The sequence below is a fragment of the Rutidosis leptorrhynchoides genome, chromosome 9 (genome assembly GCF_046630445.1).
Source record: "Rutidosis leptorrhynchoides isolate AG116_Rl617_1_P2 chromosome 9, CSIRO_AGI_Rlap_v1, whole genome shotgun sequence".
Lineage (NCBI taxonomy): Eukaryota > Viridiplantae > Streptophyta > Magnoliopsida > Asterales > Asteraceae > Rutidosis > Rutidosis leptorrhynchoides.
Window position 1 is genome coordinate 307,205,589 of NC_092341.1, and position 6,107 is coordinate 307,211,695.

Here is a 6,107-nt window from a genome sequence, read left to right on the forward strand (position 1 = left end):
TCTCGCGATCGGGAGAATATACAAAGGGGGCGACTCGCGATCACGAGTTAGGGTCTGACTGGCCAGAGTTTCCAAAACCTTGTTTTCTTGTTCATTAAGTTGTTTCCTTGTATTGTTTTGCCAATTTGAAAATCCTATTGTAACTCATACATTGAAAGGATCCGAAACTAATCATCCGGACATCGTCCATATAGATTAAAAACGAATTACAATAGTTGATAACATCGCGAGGTACTTGACCTCTATATGATACATTTTACAAACGTTGCATTTATTTCTTAAAGGCAATCTATTATTACATCAAGAGTTGACATATTAGCCTAACATTTTATAACAACCAAATGATCTAATCTGCCATTTGCATAACAATAGTCTTTAATGAACTTCAATGACTCGAATGCAACGTCCTTGTATCATAGCTTAAATGGTCCCAAACAATATCCTTAATATGAGCTAATGCACAGCGGAAGACTTAATTCGTACCTGAGAATAACATGCTTTAAAACGTCAACATAAAGTTGGTGAGATATATAGGTTTGTTGCTAGCAGCGTTATAACAATGGACCACAAGATTTCGTATATAATCATTTCAATAAAAATATTCTAAGTGGTTGAGCACTTGGTAACCATACTTAACATTTAATCACGTCGCATATTCCCTTTAATATGAAATCTTACTACACCGTACCAAGGTGTAGTCGCAAAACGAAGTACTGTGCAACCGTTGAATACTGGTCGTCCAGTCCGGTTGGGGTTGTCAGGCCCGATAGATCTATCAACAGGATTCGCGTTTACAATACCGCTGTAAATAATAGTTACCAAGCTACAGGGAAGTATGCCAGTGGTACAACTCAACGTAGAATATATTTTTCAGTTACTTGTGTCCATAACGTAAAACATAAAATACATGTATTCTCATCCCGAAATATTTAGAGTTTAAAAGTGGGACTATATACTCACTGTTGTCTTGAAGATATGTAATTTGACTCGGTCTCCGATTGATATCACGAACCTATCCATATATAATATATCAATATGTTTTCATTTTTAAACAAACGTTATAAATATATACTTGTTATACTTTTAATACTTTGAATAATTCCTTAGTCCGTAGTTAGCAGTCCGATGTTAGTAATTCAATTTTAATGGTTCATTTTTAGATGTTTAATATACCCGCAATGAAATAAATAAAACCCCCAACGAAATCAATAAAACCCCATCGTATATGTGTTGGTCGAGATTAATCTTGACCCATGGTACCGGTGTTGTCAAATGACGTGTTGCGTACATAAAGTACCGGTGTTGTCAAATGACGTGTTGCGTACAATCATGGGATCTTATGATTAATCTTCTCGTGTTGTTTACGGGTGATCCTGAACCATATAAAATTGAATTATAAGTACATATATATAAAATATCATGTTATCTTAGAAATATGTGATTTATATAATTTTTTTCCAATTGATCCCGTAATTGAAATGATCTAGGATAACCAATTTTGTTTCGGTCATAGTTTCTTCGTTACAAATCCGTTTTCGTTGATTCAAATTGCCATCTTCTTGGATCGAGTTCTTCTTTAAGACTATGAACTGTAAATACCTTGGTTTGTATTCAAAATCATACGGCATAGGTGAGACTTTAGTGAAACATATGAAGTTAAACATTTTTGTTACAACAAAATCATTTAATGACCATTTTTCTAAAAATACTTATACTTTGAAAAACCAAGTTTTACCTTGTTAAATTAACATATACATAAGTTATATTACAGGTCTTGAAGTATTTTAAAAGTTAAGTTAGAAGGATCTATTTAGTTTGCAAACAAGTTTGAAAACATTCAAACTATGTTCTTGTTGTTAAACTTTTGTACCACAAAATAAGATAGCTATATATATATGAATCAAATAAGGTTATGAACATAGATTCTACCTCAAGTTCCTTGGATAAGATTGCTGTAAAAGAGGAGTAAGAAGCTAGAATCAAAAGGGTGTTGGAAGTGGATGAAAGATTGGAAGTAAGTTGGTGTTCTTGGAAGGTTTTCTTGAAGTGTTTTTGTATGATTTTCTTATGGTGTTTTAGTATGGTTTTTGAAGCTAGATCTTCTTGAAAACTTTGCTGAATTGATTAAGGGTTTTAAGGCTTCAAAGTATGTGTGTGTTTTGGCTAAAATATTGAAGTAAAATGAAACAAAATGCTCATGTATTTATACTAAAAAAAACGTGTATAATGGGAGTATATGGACAAAATTTTCAAGTAATCATTTTATGTATCTAGTCCTAATTGCTTCCAAATACAATTACCTAGCCCTAAGGGCATGTACAATGGCTGGTTAGGTGGTGATTTGACATGTATTTACTATTAGTAAATACATATAGAAGCTATGTATGATACGAGTACAAATACTCTAGGTATACGTATAGAATTTTGTGAAAAATGGAATGAGGATTCAAATATAGCTATCTTTTGTGAATACACTTATATGGTTTTATGTATTTAAGTCTTTAAAAGTGATTAAATACATTACTTATACGATATATGTATAAACATTATAGGTTGTAAGTATTTATGTCAAATAACGTTACGTATTGTTATTGTTTTGAAAACTTAAGTTAGTAGTTTCAAAATATACTTATAACTTGTTGTTATTAATACAAAATGAGATATTAAAACATTCTTAGATCATGTTAAATATGTATATATACATATATATACACAAACGTATAATTATCATATATTGTATAGTTCGTGATATCGTCGGTCAAACTAGATGGTCAAACGTTGTGTAAAACTCTTTTCGAAAATATAAGTCTCAACAATTTGGATTGCTTATCATGTTGGTAAGGTTTAATTTATGTAAATATTAATCTTATAAGTATAGAAAGATTGAAAAGGTGCGGGTCAACTTTACGGTTTTTGCTTATCGTGTCGGAACCATATAGAGATTAGAGTTTAAATTTGGTCGGAAATTTCCGGGTCGTTACAGTACCCATCCGTTAAAGAAATTTCGTCCTCGAAATTTGGTAGAGGTTGTCATAAATAACCATAGGAATGTTTTCATGACGAATATGAGATGATAATGAAGTTTTATCATTATTGAGAGATATAGATAAAACGATTTGATCATTTGAAGCGTACGGGTGAAGCTATCATAAAATAGTGAAATGAGTAAATATGGAATCGTTTTTAATCGATGACGTGGTTTAGAATTGATTTCCGGGATTTAAGGGATTTAGGGAAAATCTTACGTAATAAGATTTGGTTCTTCGGCGATCAGAATCTTCTTTGATTTAATGCGGTAATCTGTTTCGATTTCTCTGTCGGATATTTCACTATAAATCCACTCCTTCGTTTCCTTATTTTTCACAACTCGCATCTTCTACTCTTTCTCCTTAATTCCTACTTTAAGGTATCCTTTGAAATGCTTCATCCCGTTCTGATTTTTGTTATACTTCTAACTTTTATATCTTTCATTCTTCTCTTCCATCTACCGCCAGAAGAATCTATTCACTTTTATGATTTTCTTGGAATTATAATGTTTCTAATTCTCCCGTGTCTTTACGTCGCCATACGTATTGATATACACGGTTTGTAGTTTCTGGGTGGTTGTTGGGTTTGATATCTTTCCTCATACTTCGATGCTCCTGCTTCTGTTTTCCATAATCATTGTCATCCATAGTTAATATTCTCTCCTATTTGCTGTGATCTATACCCTAATTTCTATTTTGGGACTTTGTCCCTTCGTTTCTTCTTCCCGTCCTTGAGTCAAGCGATCAATAGTTCGGAATTCGTAGGTATAAAATTTGGAATGAACCTAGCTTTTGGTTTTAGAATGAAATTGTAATGGCACGATCTTGATTCGTTAAATTACTCGAATATTCCGGAAAAATAGAACTATCAAGGTGATACGTTCTAATATGTTTGGAGACTTGATAGAATGTAAGAGCCGTGTAACATGGCACATGATGACGGTACTGTGAATCATCACATTCCATTAAAAACTTAACATGACTTACTGTAATATAATGAAGTTGATCAAGTTTCATTATATTATACTTATTCATGCATCAGTTCCCAACACTGCTTCAGAACATTCCTATTTTAAACTTGAAGGTTTTAGAACTTAGAAACTAACACAGTTTCTTTTATGTTGTAACGCAGATATTACGGAGAGATAAATATTCTCAGATAAGAATATTTGTGAAAATATCTCCAGAAATATGGAGAATATGTATAACGGAAGATATGAAGATATCTTATAATATCTAAGATAAGATGATGATGAAGAATATCATCGGGAAAGGTTTAGGATAAGGGGTAGGGTTTTTACTAATGGTTTCAGCAGGCACTGAATCGTTTGAATCCTTTGAAAGCAGATTCAGTTCTTGTGATTTATCTACATCCTCCTTCATACTTTGCTCAATCCGTTTTCCAGTTCCAACTCTCCTCTTTTTCTAAGCTTTACCAACACAATGTACTTCATCATTAAACTTTTGACTGTTAAAGTCGTTTACAGTTTTTGCTGCTTCTTTAGCATTTCAAGAACTACTTCATAGTCCAGGATGTTTTTTTTTTTTTTTTTTTTTTTTTTTTTTTCAGATCTTCACATTCGAAATATGTAATTCTTAGGGGTAGTCGTTCTTGGTATAACTGGGAGAATTTCTACGAGATTTTCAAAATACTGATTGCGGATTTCGCCAAAGAGATAACGAGTTGCTGGTACGTCTGCTGATGATGTTGTGAAAAAGGTTCTCCGGTAACAACGGCGAAAGGTCAAAGTATAAATATCGAGATTATAATAGGAGTAGTCTCACTGAGAAGTCAAAGTGGAGCTGTGACAAACTTAGCTTCTTGAAAAGGAATTGTAGGGTTGTTCTTGCTAATAAATGGCAAAGGATTCAATACGTTATGTGTTAAATTATGAATTTGGGTTCGAGAGTTCTTCAGGTGTATAACTGTATGTATAAATCTCCATTCCGTAGGCGAGGTGCGGCGGGTTCAACTTCTCGGTCGAGGTGTTTTCAGGAATCATGAAAAGATTTAAATGAGGATTATAATTGTCGAAGTACAAATGAGGTTTAGGATGAAATCAAGTGGCAAACTTGAAGAATTGTTTAGTTTCATATGTTATAATCAACATTTTATTTCATTTTAATTGTCCAATGTTTCTTCTTTATGCCACTTGTTGGATTTGGATAGGTAAAAAAAAAAAAAAAAAATTCAAATATGAAATTTAAATGGAAATGGTTATTCTGGGGTGAACGGATACGTATATCGATGGTTGTAAGTAGAATAACAAATGACCGTTGAATCAGATTCAAGAATGTACAATATAACTTATTAATGTGAATTCTAAATATTCCTTGGGTACTACCCACCCGTTAAAATATTTTCATCATTATTAGTTTGTACGAAGAAATTTTTAATTACTATCTTTATGAAAATATACTTGCATATATATTTTCTTCAGAGATAATCATAGATTTAATGAGTCAATAAGATAATAAACTCATTTGATTTATCGTTAATTCTAGATTACATAATCTCTAAGACTTTAGAAATTACATAATCGTCATACGATACGTAAAGAGAAGATAATCGATGTAGAACGATATATAGAACGAAGATCATACTCGAAGTACAGATATTGAGTCGTGTGATGTTGATATTCGAGATACAGATTGTGATGTTGAGATTTTGGGGGTGACAAGAGTACTGTCGGCGTTGATGATGGTGGTATAGATTATGCTGCTGGTGCTGCTGCTGGTGTTTGTAACCTTCGCACCGTATTTTCTAAAGCCACTACCTGAGCGCGAAGCTCGTTGACTTCTTCTATTATACCGGAATGATTGACGGTTGGAACGAGCGAATGAACAAGATTCGAAATATGGGATAGTATGTAATCATGACGAGATACTCTAGAAATGAGCGAGAAAATGGTGTTTCGAATAGGTTCGCCGGTAAGTGCTTCAGGTTCATCGTTAAGAGGACAATTTGGTGGATGGAATGGATCACCTTCTTCTTGCCTCCAGAGATTTAGTATATTACGAACCCATCCCCAATTCATCCAAAATAGATGATGGGAAATTGGTTGATCCATTCCGGTGACG